Genomic DNA, 22,398 nt, shown 5'->3' on the forward strand with positions numbered 1-22,398 from the left:
TTGATACTCTCTTACTATTTTGTTTTGAAATTTTGTATCTTTGTTTTTATTGATATCAAACCTTTCAGGGTTAAATTGAGAAAGATGATAAATGACCAATTTCTCTTATGTATGTAAATAAAATATTCGTTAAAATATTAGAAATTTAGATCCACCAATAATAGTATCATCCATGCAACCAACTTAGTTTTATCCCATAGTGGCAATGTCAGTCTTACATTAAAGAAACAGTGCATTCCATTTCCAAGGATCGTCTCTATAGACACAAATGTAGCATCAGCAGCTAGCCTTTGGGAAGGACTGGGAGGCTCGGGGGTACAATGCTCACTCAGCATACCTGAGGTCCTGGGATCAGTGTCTAGCAACACATCATTTCAAAACTGTGTCATGAAAAAACGCTGAAAGTTTTCACTTTGATACAAGCAGTGAAACAGGAATTTTGTGCACTTTCCTGGTAATTGCAGCTAGTACATTATGCCCAGAAAACGAAATGCAAAGGAATGGGAAAAGTGAAGGGGCTTCACTCACAGTTGACATAAACAGGAAGTTAAAGATAAGTTAGGAGAGTGGATAAACTCCTAGGCACAAAAACGCAAATGTTTATTATATCTCGGTATTCCAATTTTTACAAGTTAGAAGATGGAATTCATATTGGCCTTTGGATATGCCAAAAATAACCAATTAGAATTTATCACAGGAAATAACACTCTGCAGCATAAAACAGAAAATTAAGTACAAGGAAATATCTTTAAAAATTGTAGCACCTCTATGAATAAAAATATTTAAAATTTGATCGCCTCTTATCAGACACCAAGATTGACTCGAACAAATATAAATGCATATTAGGTTGTTAAATAGGAAAGAACAGCAGTGTGAAGATGTCACCACTAAGTAAAGTTTATATTCAAATTAATATACTCTATAGATTACTAAATATGTGGAGTAGCATTGGACAAGGTGATTATAAAGCTTACATATAAGAATACACAAGCAAGAATACTGGGAATTTCTTCAATAAACAATTGTAACAGAGGCATTAGAGTAATCTTGCTTAATAAAGAAATTTACTATAAATCTTCCACTGAGGTAGCATAGTATTGGCATCACCATAAAAATTATGGCAACACCATAAAAATTTTAAATGCAAATGGAGGTTGATATATAATAAATAAGGTATATTAATCAACATTATTTGGATAGAGAACTAACAGGATGGAGGAGTAGCTAACAGATAAGATGATAAGCTGGAGATAAGAAGGGAGTTCATGGGGAAATGGGTTCCCATAATTATGAAGACTGAAAAGCTATACAAGAGGGTCTCTGTAAGCCCAGCAGCTCTGGTCAGACAGCCTTTGGTTTGCTAAGATGAAGACATAACTCTTTGTCCAAGGAAGAAAGCCTAATGCCTTAGTGCTGCTTGTGAAGGTCTTGAAGTCCTTTGGAGAACCTGGATTTCTGCTACTGGAGCACTTTAGAACAAAGGTGGCCCAGCTCCTGGAGAGAGTCAATTTGCATTTCTTCTGTCTCTTTGTGCTATCTGGTCTTTCAACAAATTGGATAGTACCCGCTTACTTTGGATATTCCTTATGCAGCCTATTGATTCAAGTGCCAGTCTCTTCTGGAACCATTCTCACAGACACACCCAGAGTTGTACTTGCTGGCTGTTGTAGTCAGAGTTTGCAAGGAAAACAATTTAATATGGTACACATGATTTATGGTACTATTTTATAATAGTTACCCAAAGAGTCAAGTGCAGAAGAGTGTGGTAGGTCTGTTTACACACTAAGGACTTCAAAGAATCCAGCTGAAGACCTGGATACCATGCACGGGTCTAGCTGATGACCTGGAGCCCATGATAATGTCTCATATGAGTCTGTATCAAGGATCTGTGCTGGGAAGGTCCAAAGGTCACTGGTGGGAGCCAGAAAGTCTTTGCCAGTGGGATGAAGGACCTGTGCCAGCAGGCTGAGGGATCTGTACTAGAGCCAGGAACCAGTGCTCAAAGTAAGGACCAGAGCTCCCCTGAAAAGTGCCACAGCTATCCCCAAGCAATGAGGTTCCAAGCTCCTCCAACAGCAAGAACAGCTGAGATCCATAGAAGTTCAACAAACTCCTCCAGAACCAACAACACCCAGGAGAACCAATCACACTACACTCTCCTCTTCAGTTCTGGTTTTCATGTTGGCAAAAATCCTCAGGTGGGCCAGCTGTCCCCAGCACCACACTGACTCAGTTCAGCTGGTTATTACAAGTTGGCCACCAGCTGTCAATCCACCACACCGGCTATCTAGGAATCCCTCAAAACCGCTAAGTAAACTCCTATAATTATTACAAGTCCGCACTCTCTCAGCTTGGCATCCACACAATTCCTTGAACTATACTTAATTTCCAGACAAAGGCAATAGTAAAGTCATAGTTCATCCTTATGTGACACAATTATCCTGTGGACAACAACAAACACCCTCATTCTTCCCAGAAAGCAGGTAAATTCCCTGAGTGAAATTTATGTCTGCTATTTCACAAATTTAATAGTATAATATTAAAATACTTAAATACTGATATAAATTTTGTATATCTCATATTACATGATAATATATTAAGAGAGAAGGCAAAAGATATATGCTTAATGAATAAATAATAGATATTTGTTTAGAAAATAAGGAGGTGTCTTGATGACAATTTCAGTCTTCATTTCTGTAGCTGGAATTTAGAACTGGTTTTCTCTCTCCATGCTGTATTCACTTTGTATACAGCAAAGCATATCAGTGGGTCAAAGCCGATTGCCTGGTGGAACGGCTACAACTTGGTTTCTGAAGGATCTGGGCCATTTGTAGTTCTGCTTGAATTGGGTTATTACACTTTCCCTGGGCATGTAATGCTAAGAGATGCCAGAGTGGTCCCCTGGATTCCGGTCATACTCTTCCGCATATTCTCTGTGGGACAGCAGCCCAAAAGCCCTTGGTAGTCTGTACCAGTCACCAAGCCAGCACAGTGGGTCCTTCTTTGCTTGTTGATTCAAAAGCATGAGAAACCCCATGTGGCTGGTTGGCAGCCTTAACGCCTAGTTGAATGGAATCATTGTTTTGTCTTGGGGAAAACATTCTTCCCTCTGGAACTAAGGCCTCGAGGCCAAGAGAGCATGCAGTGATGGGGACAGGAAGTAAATATTTAGCTAGTGGGCGCTAGAGTTTATATTTTAAGTGTCCCCCAAAAGTTAAAGTGTTGGGTGTTGCTTGTGAGAGGAGGTAGAGCTTTTAGGAGCTGGAGCGTTCTGGAAGGAAGTTAGGACGCTGCTCGTACAGCGGGTACTGAGATCCCAGCTCCTTCTCTTTCTCTCTATATTTCTGCCTGGCCACCATGAGGAAAGCAGCTTCCTGGCCATGTGATCCCTCCATGATATAAATGTCACCATAGGCTCAAAGGTGATGGGACTAAGAAATCACGAAAAAGCCTCTGAGACCATCAGTCAAGGTAAACTTCTCTTCCTCCTAAGTTGGTTCTCTTGGGTATTTTGTCACAGTGATGAAGATCCAATACAGCCTGATTCCAGGGATAATTATGGGTAGCGCCACCCTTATCTCTGCTCCTGGATTCTCAGACCTGTAAGTCCTGACTATGGAAGAAACCGTATCCTATACTGAACCTGATTCAGGTCATGCACACCATTTAGTCACCTATTGGACACTTTAACCACCCTTCTACAATTTGCCAAGCCAGTAGCTTTAGGGTGGTGCAAAACATGGTGAGATCGGACAATTCTCTAAGCAAGAACCCACTGATCCAGTTCTTTGGCCGTGAAGGAAATTTCTTGGTCATAATCAACGTGGGGTACAATTCCAGGATGGGCAGATGAAGCCTTTGTAAGTTTTTGTAAGTAAGTTAGGCACAAACATTTCCAAAGCATGCAGGGATGGCAAATCTATACCCCAAGGATTTATTCCAATAAAAACAAAACACTGCCCCCTTCTACGGTGGAAGGGGTTCAGTGGAATATTCTTGCTGCAGTATCACCCTAGAGAATGGCTTCATACAGGGGTACCGGGGTAGTGTGGGCTTCTAGAAACCAGCCACTCCGTGATGGCTATGGTCAGCTTTGCCTCAGAGAGTGCAAGTTTGTGCTGCATACCTTCCATCCCCTCCTTCAGGGCCCTCTTGTTCAGGAGCCCACTGGCCAAAGACAAGTGGCTGAAGAAAGAGGCTCGCTGGTGGTCACAGAACTGGCCACTTGCTTACCACTTGTTTATTAAACCTTCCTTTCCCGAGGTCACCAGTTGGTGAGCATTCATGTAGAAGTCAAATATTTTCATGCCTTCTTCCCGTGCAGAGTGCTCTTTCCACAGGCATGTTCTTCAAATTTCTTTGTCACTCTTTTTAACATGCGTTCCTTTCAATTCCTTGACCATCTATCTACACCACTGGCCACAGTCCATGAATCAGTACATAATCACTTAGAATTTCTCCTTCTAAAACTGTCAGGCCAAGGCTCGTTGCCCAAAGTTCCATCCAATGGGAATACTACCTTTCACCACTGTCCTTCATGTGCGTCCAGAGAGGGGCCACCATATGGTACCTGTCCACTTTCAGGTGGTGCTGGCAGATTCTGCCAGCCTGGAGCTTAGCTATCTCTAACATGACATCCGCCCAATTTGGCACCAGGCCCCTAAACACAGTTTATCTCTCCAAAAGTAACTGCTGTGTTCTTCTAGTTCCAGAAATAAAGCCCTCGCTCCCTGTTTGCATATGCACTGAGCCCTCTCCAATTCCAAGACTCCACAACCACCCGAGCGCTCCACCTCCAGTCCCCAGTAAACATTTCTCTTTCCTGTTTGCCCAGGCCTCTGCTCCTTCAAATCAGCTGTTGATATGTCATTTTGCCCACCTCCCAAACTCCTCCCCCAGCCAGATCTGATAAAAGTACTTTCACTTCTTTGTTTTCACCCAAGGGACCTTGCATTCTTTTGAAGCCCTAGGGTGCCCACAATAAAGGTTCTTTATCTCTCTTTTTATCTCTCAACTGTGCCTACCTACCACACAGAACTATCTATGAGCCAGCCTGGAGCCTTCTCTTCCTCTGTCAATTAATAATAGTAAGCAGTTAATAATGTCAGCTCCCTCGTGAAGCCATAAGCACAAGCTCACAGAAGAGACCAGTGTGGGATCAGAGCCATGGGCATTTGGGGCACTTCTTCAGACTGGTCATACTACTTCCGTCTGACAATGGAGCACTGCCATGCACACCCAACTTGGTAGCTTGGTTGACCATCTGACACTCGGCTCCTGATAGGCAGCTCAGGTCTCAAGGTGATTCTCTGGAGCATGGCTGTGTCCAGTTTATAGGTACAATTCCCTTTAGTGGTCTTGCAAAGACTCCCCACAGTTGACCTTGACACCTCAAACACTTGCTAGATCACATGGCTGGATAGGGCTGCTTGCCTGGCAACTGAGACCTGTTCAGAGCTTTCTTCTCTGGATAAAAATCAAAGCTAGTGGCTTTTCTGTAAATGCCTTTGAGAGCACAATCAAATGAGGAATAATGTGTTGCCTCCAAAACTCAAAGAGGCTCACTAAGAACCAGCTCTTCTTTGGTCGCAGGAGGCTCAGAGACCACCCCTTGCCTTTCACCTTAGAAAGGATACGGAAACACACTTATACCACTAGATCACTGATGCGACCCCTTCAGCCTGCTCAGTGGCACCGAAGGCTGCCGCACATGTGCCTTAGCTTCACGTCTTCTGCTCTAGACTTTACTCAGGCAGAAGTTCCCTAAGTTTCCCTCCACTTTCTTATTTGTACATGTTGGTGGTACATAATGAATACAATCATTGTGGGGGATTGGTACACGTATATATTGTATCTTGATACTTTTTACCTCCCCTTCCTCAGGCCTCCTTCCCATCTCCTCTTATTCTCCGGCCCTGTTCCTCTCTCCTCAAAGCCTATCTCCTTGTTTCCCCACTTCTATCTTTTATTCTGCAATTTAAATTATTTATACTTTGAATGCATCATATTAGAGAAACCATGTGATGTTTAATCTTCTATTTCTGATTTGTTTCACTTAACATTATGGTCTCATTATGGTCTCTAATTTTCTACAAATCATTCAACTTTATCCTTCCTTATGGCTGAGTAATACTCCACTGTGTATATATGTGACACTATGGTTTTTTCCATTCATCTGTTTTGTCCATTCATATAGGCTGCTTCCCAGATTTACCTATTATGAGTTGTGCTGCTGTAAATGTGGGTGTGCGTATATACTATAGTATGATGTTGTTAAATGTCCGGGGAAGATGCCTAGAAGAGGTAGAGCCAGGCTAAATAGAATCTCTATTTTTAGTTTTCAGAGAAGTCAACATCTTATTTCTATAGCATTTGCACTAGCTTACATTCCTCCCAACACTATGAAAGGGTTCCATTTCCTCCATAGTCCTGTTTTGTTGATTTTTGAGTCCCAGATGATGACCATTATTTCTGAAGTGAGCTGGACTCTCACAGCTGTTTTGATTTGTATTTCTCTAATGGCCAAAGATCCTGAAGACTGCAGTCACTCACCATGAGAAGTCTCCTTGAGAAGTCTCCATTCATTTCAATTGGTAATTTTTGAGTCTTTTATATTGGAAAGTCTGTTTTCTATTTCTTTATATATGCTGATATTAGTTCTCCGAAGATTAGCTGACAAAGTTTTTCCCATTCTTCAGGCTGCCTCTTCACTCTGATCATTGTTTCCTCTGTTGTGCAGATTTTTAACTTGATAGCACACCATTAGTTAATTCTTGATGTTATTTTTGGTGCAATTGGGGTTCCATTCAGAAAATGTTTGCCTATGCCCATGACTTCAGGAGTTTTCACCCACTTTATTTTACAGCAGGTTAAGTGTTTCTTTGCTAACGTCTTTGAAACACTTCCAGGCCACATAGGAGAGCTGCATGGGAATGTGGTGGGACTCACCAGCTCAGAATCCACACCCTTGATGGTGGCACTGACCTTGGCAGTCCTTCCAAAGATGCAATACTGCTTTTATTTGCTTATTTTCCCCATATGCAGACAGCTTTGACAGCTTCCAGTTAGCCTTGCCCACAGTAATCACCACACTAATAACCTTCACTTCCAAAGTCAGGGAACCAGTGTGGGGATCCCGCTGGTTCCTACAGTAAGCATGTCTATCCCAACTGTGCACTGTGGAACCAGGAGCTGAGCATAGGATGGGTTCAGAGGACTCCTGTGAGTCCAGCCTGAGTTGAAGATTATCAGTCACCTAAGGCCTCTGCTCCAACTGCAGGGTGGATGGACACTGCTGCTTCAGGTCCCCCAGAATCAATGTTAGTTCGCATCCATAGTCCAGGAGTCCTCAAAAGTTGTGATTACTCTCTTCCCTGTAATACACGGACATCATGGTAAAAAGGCCCTAAGTTCCTGAAGAAGGACTGGAGAAAGATTAACTGTAAACATTTCAGTGGTGTACTGGGTTCTTTTCCCAAGGGGAAACTGCCTCCCCAGTAGTCAAGGTGTTGTGGGTCTGTGCACCCATCCAAGTCTGAGAACAAACTGAGCGGCTATGGTTCCTTGCTTCGATAATCTGACTTACATTTCTGTTCACATGGCTGGAAGTCTTCTGCCGATACACATCGAGTAAGAGTTTCCTAGTCTTCCTATCTATTTCAGCTTTTAGGAGTATCATGATTAACTCAGCATCACCTTAGGTTTACAGGATTCACCAGGGTCTTCCTCCACAGTCACATTCCAAGTTACAGGAAACCAGTCTTTCTCAGTCAGTGCTTCCACTTTCACAGCTTAAGTTTGGAGTTCAACTTTGTTCACAAGGAGAAAAACTCAAACCAAACCTCCACAAGGGTATCATTCCTTACCCATCAGATTGGCACGTCTCAGAAGTCTAAAAATACACTGTGAGTAAAGCTGTGAGAAATTGATACTCTCATATGATGAGTGCTACAGTCAGGGGTTGTGCAGAGAACAATTAGAATCAGGACACAGAATTTATAATATTTTATGATGATCACCCAGAGTTAAACACAAGAAAGTGAAGGAAATCTGTCCACAACACCAAAGACATAAAATATTCAGCCAAGGGCCTGAATCCCACAGCAATGTCCTGCATGAGTCCAGATGAAAACTTAGAGCCCATGACAGTGCCTCCCAGGAGTCCAACTGGGGATCTAGAGCCCACAAGAAAGGCTCACATCAGTCTGTTTTATGGATCTGTGCTGGGAAGGCCCAAAGGTCAGCGGTGGAAGCTAGAAAGTCTATGCCAGCAGGGTAAAGGAGCTGTGCTGGTAGGTTGAGGTTTCTACACTGGAGCCAAGAAGTCACACTCACAATAAGAATTAGGGCTGCCCTGAAGATTACCACAGCCATCCTCAGTGACACCAAGGTGCCGAGCTAGTTGTAGGATAAGAACAGTCAAGTACATGCCAGAAAGCCAGCATGATGAGTTTCCTGGAGGTTAAATGGCACACGTCTTCCCCTCCGGAGCCAGGAAGCAATGTTCCATGTAAAAACCAGAGCTCCCCCAAAGTGAACCACAACCATTCTCATCAACAAGGTCCCAAGCTCCTGTGATGACAATGGTCGAACTCACACTGGAGAAGTTAGTCATGATGAGCTCCTCCTGGAGAACCAACAGCTCATAACAGCAACACAGGAGGACCCACAATGCCCCACTTCTCCTTCTCCACATCTCTGTTTATGCTGGCAGCTTTCCACAGGTGGACCCTGTACACTCAGCCCCATGCTGATTTAATTCAGCTGGTGTTAAGTTGACGATTGGTTTTTAATCCATAACAATGAACGAATGCAAAATATGTTTATCTCTACAGAGGAGAACTGGAGAAAATCAAGAAAAAAAGATCTATTTCTCTTCCTCAGGAATCCCATTTCCAGGAATCTATCCCCCAAACACGGTAGCACATAAACATTTTTAAGTTATTTATTGCAGTATTGTTTATGGCAGACTGTGAAACACCTGAATGTCCACTTGTAAGAACCAACTCAATCAACCCTAAGTGTACCAACAGTTGTGGTGTTATGTTTCTGGTATTATTATTTCAAGTGGCCCCAAATCACACTATTGCTCGTACATCCTTCATGAATATATGCATACAACTGAAGGAACTATGATAGTATATTAAAAGTTTGATTTTTAGTGCTGATATTCATATTGTTTCAAAATAAGTATATGTGGGAACATATAGAAAAAAGAAACAAATAAATTGTAATCAGAAACAAAGCTTTCCAACATCAGTAAGATGTTAAAGAATGCTATAGCCTTAAACCTGCATTAAAACTTATTACAAATTCCTTCCTATTTCTCACATTATGGAAATATATAAATTTTGTATCTGTGTCTTAGAAAACAATGAATATGTTGTAAAATTAAACTGAACATAAATTGTGCTTTTTTTCATTTAATATAAAAGAAAAAAATCTAGGGACCATGTAGAAATGAGTGATTTCAGGACAAAAACATAAAAGACAACAAAACTTGGAATTCTTTGTGTACCAGAAAGCAAGCAGGCTATCAAAGACTAGGGACAATTTGTCTTTGATAAATTTGAATGTCAATTTAACAGTCTGAGTATAAAAAAATGAAATAGCTCTGTCTCTGTCCATCTGTCTCTCTGTTTCTGTGTATGCATGTACACATATATTAAAGATTTTGTGATAGCATTTAAGATTTTTAAAACTAAAATAATTTTAAAAACACCAGTCACCATTACTACTTGTTAGGATTCTGATCCATTCCTGTTAAAATCGAGCCCTGAAAAACAGCCACACATTTAACCCACCTTTCATGTGTAAATTGTATTTCATGAGTAACAACACGGATAATGAAAACAAATTCTTCTTCATAGGAAAAAAACCACAGGAGAAATGCTAAAAGTGTACAGGTTTAAAATTTTACAATTTCACAACACCTACAAAATAATGAATCTAAATCAATGCAAAAAAATCTATTTTAAAAGAGAGCTTGATAGAAAAAATTACTATGAAGGGATCAGTCCACTAATATCAACTAAAGAGGTCCATCTTATGATTACTAAAAGTGGCACAGCACTCAGATGCCACACCACAGAAGTTCACAGATGCACCTACGACGTTACCACAAGAAAAGTAAGCCATGTTGCTTCAGTCTATTTTGTGCTGATATTTTAAAAATACCTGGACTGAGTGAATATTAAAAGGAAGAGGTTCACAGCGCATGTTTCTGGTGGCTGGAAAGCTCACACATAGGGTGGTCAGTGTCTAACAAGGGCCACCCAGCTATGCCACACAGCAGATGGCATCCCATGGCAGGAGAGTGACAGACAGCATTCATATGGCCAGAGAGCAAGCTAAGAAAACTAAATTCGTTCTTAGGAACCAACCCAGGCCTACAAGTCTTGACATTATGGTGTGTCCACAATGACACAAGTGATTCCCACTAGACTCCACCTTTTGAAGGCCCCCCATGCCAGTGCTGCCACCCAGAGTATGTAAGCTTTTGGGGGACAAACCACATCAGCAACTAGAACTGAACCAAACCAGTTTATGTGAAATTAGCTGAGATAGAGGAAGGGGGAGGGGCAAAGAATGACATCAGAAAAATGGCACCATTACACACTCATAAAGAAATGGTCAGCCAGTTGAAAATGCAGGACACTCTCAGTGTGTGTGTGGTGGGGGGGCAATGTGATTTACAGTGAAGGTGGCATCTCACGGTGGTAGAAAAGTGTAATCTTCCTCATAGTCAGTGCCAGGACAGAGTTATGGTTGTGTCTAGATATTCCTCCAAAGCCTTATGTGATCATAGGCATTTTTCAGAGGTGGCTGAATCTAGAGTGTGCAGGGCTGGGATTAAGGGCATGTGATTAGTTCACTGATTAGTCTGGCACAGTCCTGGCTAGGATAAAGGGTGTGGGTGCTACCTCTGCCCTAGGGCAGGTAGCCTGTGTACAATGTAATGGACAGAAAGAGTTCTGTCTCCCTCTCTTGTTGCTTTTGCTACCTTGTGGGTGCCACAAACTGTTCTCTGTGATGCCCCTCTGCCAGCTACCTTGGAGCCAGCTAACGATGGACTGAAACCTCTACAAACTGTGAGCCAAATAACCCTTTCCACCTTTAGTGTTGGATGTATGGATATTTTGTATCAGCAACAAAAGAAATATAACAGGGACAATGTGACATTTATGCCTAATTGCATGCCTAATTCACAGTATATCTAAACATTATATTCTGGAGAATGATAAACCTAAAGCAAAAAAAAAAAAAACCTGATAAAGTTTAAAGAGCATATAGGAAATTAATTTTATCACCATAGGATAGTAAAGACTTCTTAAGTATCAGAGAGTAATTAGAAATAAGAAAACAAATCTATAGGGAACTAGAGTTTGCCTGGGAGATACATTTATTCTGATCTCTGTCTACAAGTAGTGTTTTTCTAACTTTCAAATGTTTATTCAATGGATATGCATCAAAATATACACAAAACACATGTGTGGACATACACAGAAATGTACATGAAACTGAATTTCACAAAACAACCCTGTCTGTGAAGTTAAATATTTTATTTTTTCACTGTATTATTATCACTAGTATCATTATTATTATTACTGAAACGAGATCTCACCACGTAGTCCAGGGTGGCTTGAACTCACTGTGATCCTCTTGCCTCAGCCTCTCAAATGTTAAGATTACAAGACTGTGTCACCACACCATGGCTACATTATATTATTCTGACCAATTTTATAAAATATGTTTGGCAACCCATTCAAATGAATACGAATTATTAAGGGGCTGCCAAACTCAATTTTAAAATAACTGCATTCAAATAAAGGTTATAAGATAGGACTCAGGGGGAGAAGAACAGCGTCCATGCAGCACGCTGAGTGCAGAGCTGAGTGGAAACCCCCAGGGAGGGACAGCGGCCTGGAGGTCATCGGCTTAGCTCCTGATACAATGTGGAAAAGATCTCTGCAAGACTCTGCTTGAAACACCCGCTCAGAACTTCACACAAAGTTCCAAAGAATAAGAGACCATTCAAATTACTGGATCTGAATCTGGGAATGAGGCATCATGAATGCCCGTTGGCAGAAACAATCCACTTCAGAATCACAATGTGAGAAACTGAAAGAGTAAGTGAGGTCTCGCATGTACAAAAGGTACTGTGAAATGGGAAGAAACTGTTCAGAAGGAAAAAGGAACTAGAATGGGGGAAAGGGGAAAAGACGGGGGAAAATGCAGCTCAGTTATACTATCATGGATTAAAAACTGGTGGGCCACCTAATGCCAGGTGAATTACATCAGCATGGTGCTGAGCGTAGATGTTCCACCTGAGGAAAGTTGTCAGCATAAATAGAAACATGGAGAAGAGCTAGGCGTTGTGGGTTTCTCTGTGTTGCTGTTTGAGCTGTTGGTTCTCCTGGAGGAGCTCTGGTTCCTTCATCGAGCATCACTTCCTGGCTCCGGAGGGGAAGACATGTGCCGCTTTATCTCCAGGACAGACTTGTCAAGCTGGCTTTCTGGTATGTGCTCAACTGTTCTTATCTTAGGAGGAGCTCGGGACCTCCATGTCACTGAGGATGGCTGTGGTGCTTTTCAGGGCAGCCCCGGTCTTTATTATGAGCATGACTTCCCGGCTCCAGTGTAGAATCCTCAACCTACCAGCACAACTCCTTCACCCCACTGACATAGACTTTATAGCTTCCACTGCTGACCTTTGGGCCTTCCCGACACAGATTCATAAAACAGACTGGTATGAGTCCTTCTTGTGGGGTCTAGACATCCAGTTGGTCTCGTGGGAGGTATTGTCATGGGCTCTAGGTCTTCATCTGGACATTGCTGTGGGATTTAGGGCCATAACTAAGTCTTTAGTGTTGTGAATAGATTTCCTGCACTTCTTGTGTTAAAGTCTGGGTGACCATCATAAAATAATACTATAAATTCTGTGTCCTGATTCTAATTGTTCTCTGCACAACCCTTGACTACAACATATACTATCAGTGTCTCTTCTTTCATTAAAAGGAGGAAGAAGCGGGTGTGGAGGCACACTCCTATAATCCCAGCACTTGGGAGGCTGAGGCAGGTGGATCATTGCAAATTGGAGACCAGCCTGGGCTACAAAGAGAGCCCAAAGCCATCCTGAACCACACAGTGAGATCCTGTCTCAAAAAGCAAAAAAAGAAAAGAAAGAAAAAAAAGAGGAGTTGTGGAAATATTGATTGGAGAAATTTTATGCCCATATCTTGTACCCCAAGCAACTTCTTTAAAGATAACAACATGTAATGTATTAATTATAATTTTCTCTATTATTTTGTACATTTGAATGCAATCAGAGAGAATTCCTAGAAAGGGAAATCCTAATAATAGTAATTAGAAGCTCAATGGATGATGTAAAAGGTTAGGTCTATGAAGTAAGGGCTAGTGAATGAACCAAGAGACAGATATGATGAAATTGTCCAGGTTGCTGCACAGAGAGACAAAGACATAGAAAAGTTAAAGAGGGGTCAGAAGAGGTAGATGACTCTAACACATGTCTAATTTGAGTTCTGGAATAAAAGACAGAATGAGGCAGAAGCAGTCATCATAAGGAATATCAAGCAAAAGAATATACACAAACTATACAGGATAAAGCAACAGCAGATTTGAAGAACATTCAGGGTATCAGGTGAACCCAACAGGAAGGCCAGGTGACAGTTAGCAGTAACACTGGAAGTGAGGGAGCTGGGAAGCCCTTGGAGGAGGGTCCTGAGAGGGACGGTCAGTCTAGAGTTCTCTGTCCAGAAAAAATGTATGTCAACAAGGAGAACTAAAAAGTTATTTTCAGAGCCAACAAGCAAAAACACCTCACAGCTAAACCAATGTCCTACCAGCCTGTAACCACCAACGATAATTCAGAAAGGCAGATACATCTCAGGAAGCTATTTTGACAAAAAAAAGAATAATGGTGGGCAGAGACAATAGGTAAGCTGACGTGATAACAAATTAACCTAATTCTAAAATGCTAGACAACCTTAACAAGCCAACAGGAAAGGAGATAATTCATTGGAACTAAGAATTCTAGGTTAGTTTTGTTGTCCCATAGAAGGATAAAAATGATAGTTAATTACATAATTTGTTATATTAAATATTCATTTTTAAGACTTCTAAAGTATTCAGTAAACAAATAGAAACAGATTCATGTGTGAGAAATTTTGAAATAGGAGAAATCCCAGTTAATGTAAAAGGTAGCTAGAGAGAGAAAAAAGAATAACAGGGGGAAAAAAGCCAATGAAATAAAATGGTAGAAATGAGTCCAGTATAACAATTTTAATCAATATACAGAAGTTTCAGTTATAAAGCGAAGATTTTGATACTAACAATCAAAATCCAGAAATATGCATCAGTAAAGGGGGGAAAGATAGCCTCAGTGAGAGATGCTACATTACTGCTAGACACATGAAACTTTGCAAGGCAGGAGTATATACAAAAAATTACATATCAATAAATGTTTAGGAGATAGAACAAATCTAAATTCATAGACACCCATGTAGCATAACTTTGGCATATTTAGCACAACAATGTAAGAATATTGGAAAAAAAAGACAAATCTATCATCAAAATGAAATATTGTGATATAACTCCATTAGATAATAGAGCTGTTCAACAAAAAAAAATAGGAAAGATAAAAAGAACAAATTTATGCAATTAACAAGTTTGATAAAACACACTCTCTTTTAAGCTCTTGTGGCACATGGATCAACCCCATAAAAAAGTAGTCTTATGAAGTTCCACAGAATTGTTATGATGGAGAATGTTCTCTTTTTTTGGTTCATTTTAGACATCAAAAAATTAAAAATAAAGGAAGAAGAAAGAGAAGGAGAAGTAGGAGGTAACAGACATCCTGATGTGAGAGAGATGGTGAAAAACGTGTAACCTGAGACTTAATAGAGAGATTGGGTACATGCAGGTAAACCCTAAGGAGCAGGACAGCATTCCAAAGCTCAATAATATTTGTGGTCTGTGAGTCTCAGAGACCTTGGAGGAGTGGAGGAAGGCTGGTTGTGTAGCTGGAGCAAAGGTCTTAGCAGACATGGTCATGATGGTACAGGCAGTGAATAGCACTTGTACAGGGAAGAAAATGGGAATAAATCCCAGCCTCACTGTCCTTCCTCCGTTTGATCTTGTTTGTTTGATTGTTTTTTGGAGACAAGGTCTTACTATGCAGTTCAGACTGGCCTCAAACTCACTTTGTAGCCCAGCTGGCTTGGAACTCACAAAAATCCTCCTGCCTCAGCCTATTGAGTGCTGGGATTACAGGCATGCGCCCTCAGGCCCAGTACTCCTCCTTCTGGTCTTAATGGCGCACTCCCATGAGCTATGCCCAAACAGAAGCCAGCGGGCACTGGAGTCCTTGTCTATTGCGGTATAAGGAGGCATGCAGCATGCTTAGTTCACTCACTTGACATTTCCACTCATAACTCACGGCAAGCCAACACTGATGAGTGTGTCCATATTTACAGTCTATACATCCCAAGGGCTGATAGAATGTTAATCTTTGCAAACTCCAAATGAAGTAAAGAATGCAGGCAATAGCATAATTGGAAGACAATGCTATTAGAAAATTTTATAACGGATGTGTCATTCCAATTAACACCTGAGCCCACAGATCCATATGAACATCTCAAAAAAAAAAAAAAAAAAGAGAGACAGACAATAGAGGTCTCCTGTGTGCAACAGAAAGCACACACACTAAGCATTCTTGCAAGACAATACTGAACATGAATGTGACATAATCAAGAGTACATCACTCCCCCAAGATGTTTTTGGGAGGGGGGGAACACAGCAGACAGAGGAACGTGTAATCTCCTCTACCTACCATCACTGATGGCAGCAAAACCAGACTATAGAAGTGCTAGAGAGAAACATAGCCAGTTTCATTAATAATGGCCCTGTAAGATATAAAAAAATGGATGGGGAAAGTTGATCGTGGATTTGAGACATCACCATACCATGTTTGGATCTTTTGTGAGTCCTTGTTTCAACACACCTGCTATAAAATCTTTTGATGCGATTGGGAAATGTGGAGACTAACTGGATACTTGATGATACTAAGAAATTATTTTTGACCTTTAGATGTCAATGGTATTATGGCTATTTTAAATATGTATATTTTAGAGGTGGCTGTTGATTGATGGGTATGATAGCTATGAACTGATCAAAAATAACTCAGTAGGGAGGGTGCAGAGTGGGTGGAGAAATGAGTCGAGCAAGACGGACCTGTGCATCGGTGCTTTTGAAAACAGGTATTAGTACACAGATGTTTGTTATACCAGCCTCTATGTTCAATACTTTTTCTATTATGAAATATACAGGCAAAGATTGCATGCAGATGATGTGACAGATCCAACACATAATCTCATGACTCATACTCAATGTCTAGGAACAGATTGAAGTCAGGAAGCCTGGGACTTGGAGATGCCCACAGTAGAAGCAGGGCAAAGTCCACCTGTGTTCCCAGGCCCTGGTTCCCAATCTCTGTGGGGCTACTCACATCTCAGAGGCTGCTGGGGACAACCGAGAATCACCAGTGAGACAGCGAGGCTGATCTAGCTGAGCTTCTCAGCCAGGGAGTGGATTAAAATGCCCACTCTGTCACTGAGTCTGGCGACAGGATGGAGGACAGAGGCGGAGAGTATATAATCTGCATCACACACAAATACCGTCATCCCTGAGGACCCTTGGGATTGGCCCCAAATCCTGGATGTTCAAGTCCCTTGTATAAAATGGGGTATTATTTTCATAGAATTTAACACATTCTTCTGTGTATTTTAAATCACCTCCAGATTACTTTAAAACCTACCACAACATACATTCTGCATCTCTAGTTGTTATGCTGTAGTATTCAGGAAGTATTCACAAGAGAAAGGTCTACAGGTGTCTTCACAGATCTAACACAGTACATGCGTGAGACTCCAGGTGAAAAGCTCTCAAGAAGGGCACTGGAGAGAGACTGCGATTCTGTGACACAGCAGAGGCTGCAGTACCCTGCCTTCACTGCCCTGCATGTGTGTGGATTCACTGCAGTGCTTAGTGTATAAGCTGTGCACAGCCTCCTGTGCTTTCAAGCGTCTTTAGGTGGCTTTTAATACCTAAATCAATGTAGCATAAATCATTGTTCTGTACTGCTGAGGAAATAATGACAAAGGAAAAGGTCTTCACATGTTCAAGACAAATTGGATTTTTAAAAACTCGATTGGACTCATGACTGTGGAACCCATGGATACAGAATTCTGGCTACGATAATCATAGTACTAATACTTATTGTAATAAAAATAATTTCTTAACTAAATCAAACAAAATACAGTAGAAACTTGAAGTGTTCTCTTTATAACTGCATTAGACCTGACTATATTCCTCAAAATGATTTTAAATTAGGCATGATTGGGAAAGTCACAGTTACTATGAATGGACAGCAAAGCAGCAGAGACCATATATGGCAATAAAGGAACCAGCCTGGTCTTTGGACCCATACTTCTTGGTTCCAGGTTCTAATCAGTCAAGTCTTTAATTAGGCCAGTCTAATTAGGCCAGCCCATACACAAGTCCTTAATACAAGTGTGCCTTAAACTGAGCATCGGAATTGTACTTGCTTCACACAGTTACTGATCTGTAAATTTACATCTAACACTGTGTGTTGTTCTCAGAACAGCCTGTAAGCTGGAGGAGGTGCAGCAAAGCTCCATCCTCGGCTTCCAGCCTGGACTGGGAAAAGAAGAGCTACTCCACTTGGTGGACTAAGATTTCACTGGACTTATAATGGTTCCTGGGACATAAATAAGTACCTTTGCCTGGGAGTAACACGGTGGAGAAGATAGATAAGGTTAGTCACCAAACTGTGGGGTAGACATGCTAACATTTGTTTCATTAGGCAACCCTAAACACAGGGAAGATTTTTTTTCTTTCTTTTGGTACCAGGAATCAAACTCATGACCTCGCGCTTGCCAGGCAGGCGCTTATGCCACTGAGCTAAAACTTCAGCCATTAACATTGATTTTAAACCCACTGAAAACCAAACTAGTAGCTCCTGTGTGGGACAAATGAGGCTGCTGAGCGATGCTGCTGGTTTAACAGAGTAACAGGAGTCCTTCCTACTTATTGTTAGAATGTAAAATGTTCCTAGAAGCTGCAATACACAATGTAATAGTGAAGAAAGCCTAATTTAGTCCAAAATCATATTTGACACTCATTAGAGAGCTAAAAATGCAAAGAAGTCTCAACGCACCGCATTCCAGCGAAGAATGAGGCTCTCCAAGGTAGGAAGAGTACCTTAGCTGCTTTCACCTCTGGGCCATGGTGCAAAAAACAGCCAACTTGCCAGGGCCAAGTTTAACTCGGAGAGATAAGGAGAAAACAACTACATGCTTACATATCTTGTAGCCCAGCACAATGAACTCAAATCCAAAATATCTGCTAAAGCTGATTAATATACATATGTCATCATTTCCTTCTTCAGATAGTTGCTCTCAGGTACAGAGGTGCACAGAACACACGGGGCAAAGACACGGAATGAGAAAGGAGGGATGGAGGGAGGAGGAAGCAAGGACAGACACACGTACTGGGAGACACACAGAAAGGGAGAGAAAGGGAGAGGGAGACAGAGACAGACAGACAGATACTCTGCAGGGTGCAATGCTCGGGGTGAGACCCTCACCAGAGCTCTTTTGCCAAATAAGGGGAAGGTGGAGAATAAGCAAGAAACTGAATGGCTTGAGTCTCAGGTCCCCACTCCTACTTGAAGGAGGGGCCAGATTGCTACTATGAAGTTATAGGAAACCCACGTTTAACAGAAGCTGCTTCGCTTCAGATAACACGATCTTCTCCCGTGGTGTTGTAGATAGCGTGATTGTCTCTACAGAATAGTTTAGAATACAAAAATGAATGCCTAGGATGAATAAGTGAGTTAAGCAATGTTGGAGTACAATGAGTACATTAGCAAGCCTGTAATATCAACCTATAACTCCGTGCTACACAAGGACCAATCAGAAACCAAAATAAAAACAGCATTATTGACCAGCATTCCCAAGTTATGTACTTGCCAGGATTAGGAACAAGAGGTCAGTGTGGGCAGGAAGTGAATAATGTTTTTATTTTTAAAGGTAAAATGATGGAACCAGTCTGTATCTCGACCAAGATAGTGAATCCATGGAACTGCACAGGTGTCAGGATTGCACAGCACTAACACAGCACACTTAAACATAAATGAGTGCACATAAAATAGAAGAAATTGGGTGAAATCAGCTGATTGTAAGTGTTTGTTTTCTGGCCACCCTATTATAGGAGTCCCTCTTATCCACAGAGGATGCTGCTGTCATTTGGATATTAAGTGTCCTGCAAAGGCTTGGACCCAGGGTGCTGGAACGGTTTAGAGATGCGCCTGGTGGGCAGTCCTGGGAGGCACGCTCTGGACGGGGCTGTGAATCCCCACCCTTCAGCCGCCTCCCTTTGCTTCCTGGATAGAAGGTAACACCAAGCAGGCTGAAGGGTTGAATCAAAGAAACAGAAACTCTGCCAGCCTCACTGGCACTTCTCATTGGCATCCCTGCTGGAAGTCTGGATATAGAGTTGTCTTTAGCCAAAACCTAATCTGTGACTGCATGGTGAGGGGAAAGTTAGGGTACAGGGACCCTTATGCTGGCCCCAGAGCAAGTCAGGGGGACAGAAACAAATAGATCTGCTCAGCTTGATTCCAAACCAGAGCGCGAGAAGGAAGACTGGGGAATTCCTCTATAGCGGAGCCGAAGAGAGTCCATTAAATAGCTTTTATTCCACAGGAGGATCTGAGGCAGGTGGAAGAACGAATCCATTCCTTCTTCCTTCCACGTGTTCCCCCTACAAACACACGTGTAGGCACACACACACCCGCACACATCTCTGCAGACTGCTGTGTTTATGGGAATTTTTCACACCTCAGGTGGGTCCATGAGTTTCCAATAAATACATTTGGTATCTATTTTGGGATCTCATCACCCTAATGAAAGGATCACAGAATGCTTGGCAGCCAATTACCACGTGCAAGATAAATGCATGTATTTATTCATTCTCGGTCGTGATGATTAAGAGGGAGTTCATTTCACTGTAGCCTTGCAGATGTTTAAAATAAAAATGAACTGACTATAATAAGAAATACCCGTAGCCTACCTGAGGAAAAAGGGGTTCTAGATAATGCACTTGCATTCAATCCTATTAGCATGATAGCACCCTGCTTCCCCTTCAGATCTCACTCAGAGGATGAGGCAAAGCAATTTACAGACAGAGCCCACTTCAGGAAGAGGCTGTTTGCTTCTGAGACCCCATGCCCAGATCTATTCTCCACCCTGGGTTTTTCTTTCCCACAATGTTTTGTTTCCTTAATGCTATTCCATTAGGCTGCACCTGATGCTTATTTCTCCATCACGGGAGGAATACATTCATATGGAAAACATTTCTTCGAAAAGAAGAGGAAGAAAAGAAAAAGAAACAGAAAAAGAAAGGAAATCCAGTGAATTTCTTTAATGGGAGAAAACATTGAACAGCACTGGGTAGCTATGGCAATATGCACGGTGTGCTTCCCATCATAGAAACCTCCTGACAAGTACCAGTGTGTTCACCATCAGTAAGTCCTTCCATTGCAACCTAGCTGTTTAAACCACTGTTGTTTATTGCTTATTTTATAACATTATTGACCTAAACGGTTACACTGGGGATAAGCAGCTGTGCTTTCTACATGTTGTGTTGCTTCCAGGTGAATATTCCACATGGAAGAGTGTTAACATATCCAGCAATCAAAAAATGAAAATTTAAATATAGAAAAAACATATCTATACTCTGCCTTGGTGTTGAGAGCTTTGGGGACACATGGTTTATTCTTTCTCAATAGTTGAGTGCTGCTTTGGGGGTCTCTGAAGCTCTCAAGGGCAGCTCCTCACACAGTATGTGCTCTGGAGACCCAACCCCAGGCCCTGACTGTCCTCCCTAAGAAAGGAGGGCAAGAGGGAAGGGATGCATTGAAAACATCACTAATGTGTGAGACAGTGTGGCAAAAATCCTGCCAAATGCTAGTGACCTTATTTTACCTGCATAAGCGGTAATGAAAGCTTTGGCTTTCTTCTGTCCTCTCCCCAAAACACAATGCATTGCGGACTTTGGAATCAACTCTTGCAACAAGGACAGAACACAGGAGGGGTGCAGGATCAAGGTGCCCATGCAAGAACACTACTTTTGTAATCTTTTATGACTATATTATAAAATAGTTTATGAGCAAAATGTACCATTGCTATTTTTGAATGCTTACAGATGTATGTATATATCTATCTATAAATATGTATTTGCATAATTTACATTAAATAGTATTTAAAGTAGTCTTCGCTTTTTACTTACACACAAAATAGTTAACTGACGAATCCATCCAAGGAACTAAGTCTAGCACTAATGACAAGTAATAAGACAGTGTCTGCAGCCACTTGCTTTGGGTTTGCAAACACTAATTTATACTACCTGTTCCCCGTCCTTGGCAGGAAGAACCCACATGACATCCCTGCCCATCATCACCACGTTGAGTCTCAACAGTGTTGCCGCACCCACTCTGCCCCAGCAGGTTTCCCGCCCACTGTTCCTCTCACTGCTACAGCCTTTCCCTCCTTGTCTGCTGTCAAATCGCCCCTCTCCTTTAAGAGCCTCCGTCGGAGCTTGATTTCCAGGCTATCTTACTCCACGGCGCACAGCATGCACTGGACATGGAGTTACCCATCAGTTTCCACCACAAGAATCTAACTTGGTACACAAAAGGTGGCCTGAACATATTTTTGTTGCACAAGCTGTGGACTCAGGGTGGTCCACTCAGAGTGCCAGGAAAATAACTTTTGTTTTAGGATCAGAATCCGTCAACTCCAAGTAGAATCTTTAGTGCTTCTCTCCAAGATTCTCCCATATAGAATCCAAGTTATCTTCTGGCCCTTTCTTCAAGCTGACGCATGGCAACTGATGTAAACCAGAGCTATCCTGTATGAAAGTTTTTAAGGATAAATATCTTGCGCCAGCATGGGGATTGCAATGTCAGGTCCAGAAGCAGCATGAGAAATAGGCTGTCTCCTTGCCCACAGCGAAGACCTCGACTACACTGATATTGATATGACTGATACAATAATGATCACCTCTCATACTATTTTGTTTTTCCAGCCATTCCCATTTTTCATCAGCCCTTGAGCTTAAATCTTATCATTTCTGTCTTGTGTTGGAAATATAACTGGTGTCACTGGTCACAAATGGATTGGAGTGTCTTTGGTTGAAACCTCCAGAAGAGAAAGGCACACAGATTTGTAAGCATTTGCTTGGGGTCGGCCAAGGAAATTACCAATTTTCACTGGAATTTTCTGCTAACACTTTCCC

At 41.7% G+C, this 22,398-nt stretch overlaps 1 protein-coding gene and 1 long non-coding RNA gene across 6 annotated transcripts in view; one reads left to right on the plus strand and one right to left on the minus strand.

The window, feature by feature from the left end:
* Positions 1–22,398, minus strand: part of LOC100720640 (neuronal acetylcholine receptor subunit alpha-7) — a 231,025-nt gene that overhangs the window by 177,989 nt on the left and 30,638 nt on the right. The window lies entirely within an intron of this gene.
* On the plus strand, positions 12,373–13,506 carry LOC134476352 (uncharacterized). Its single transcript, XR_010047904.1, has 3 exons — positions 12,373–12,518; positions 12,596–12,748; positions 13,018–13,506. It is a non-coding gene; the product is annotated as an uncharacterized LOC134476352 (long non-coding RNA).

The sequence above is a fragment of the Cavia porcellus genome, unplaced genomic scaffold (assembly GCF_034190915.1).
Source record: "Cavia porcellus strain 051 isolate PalLab524CR breed Dunkin Hartley unplaced genomic scaffold, mCavPor4.1 scaffold_6, whole genome shotgun sequence".
Classification (NCBI taxonomy): domain Eukaryota; kingdom Metazoa; phylum Chordata; class Mammalia; order Rodentia; family Caviidae; genus Cavia; species Cavia porcellus.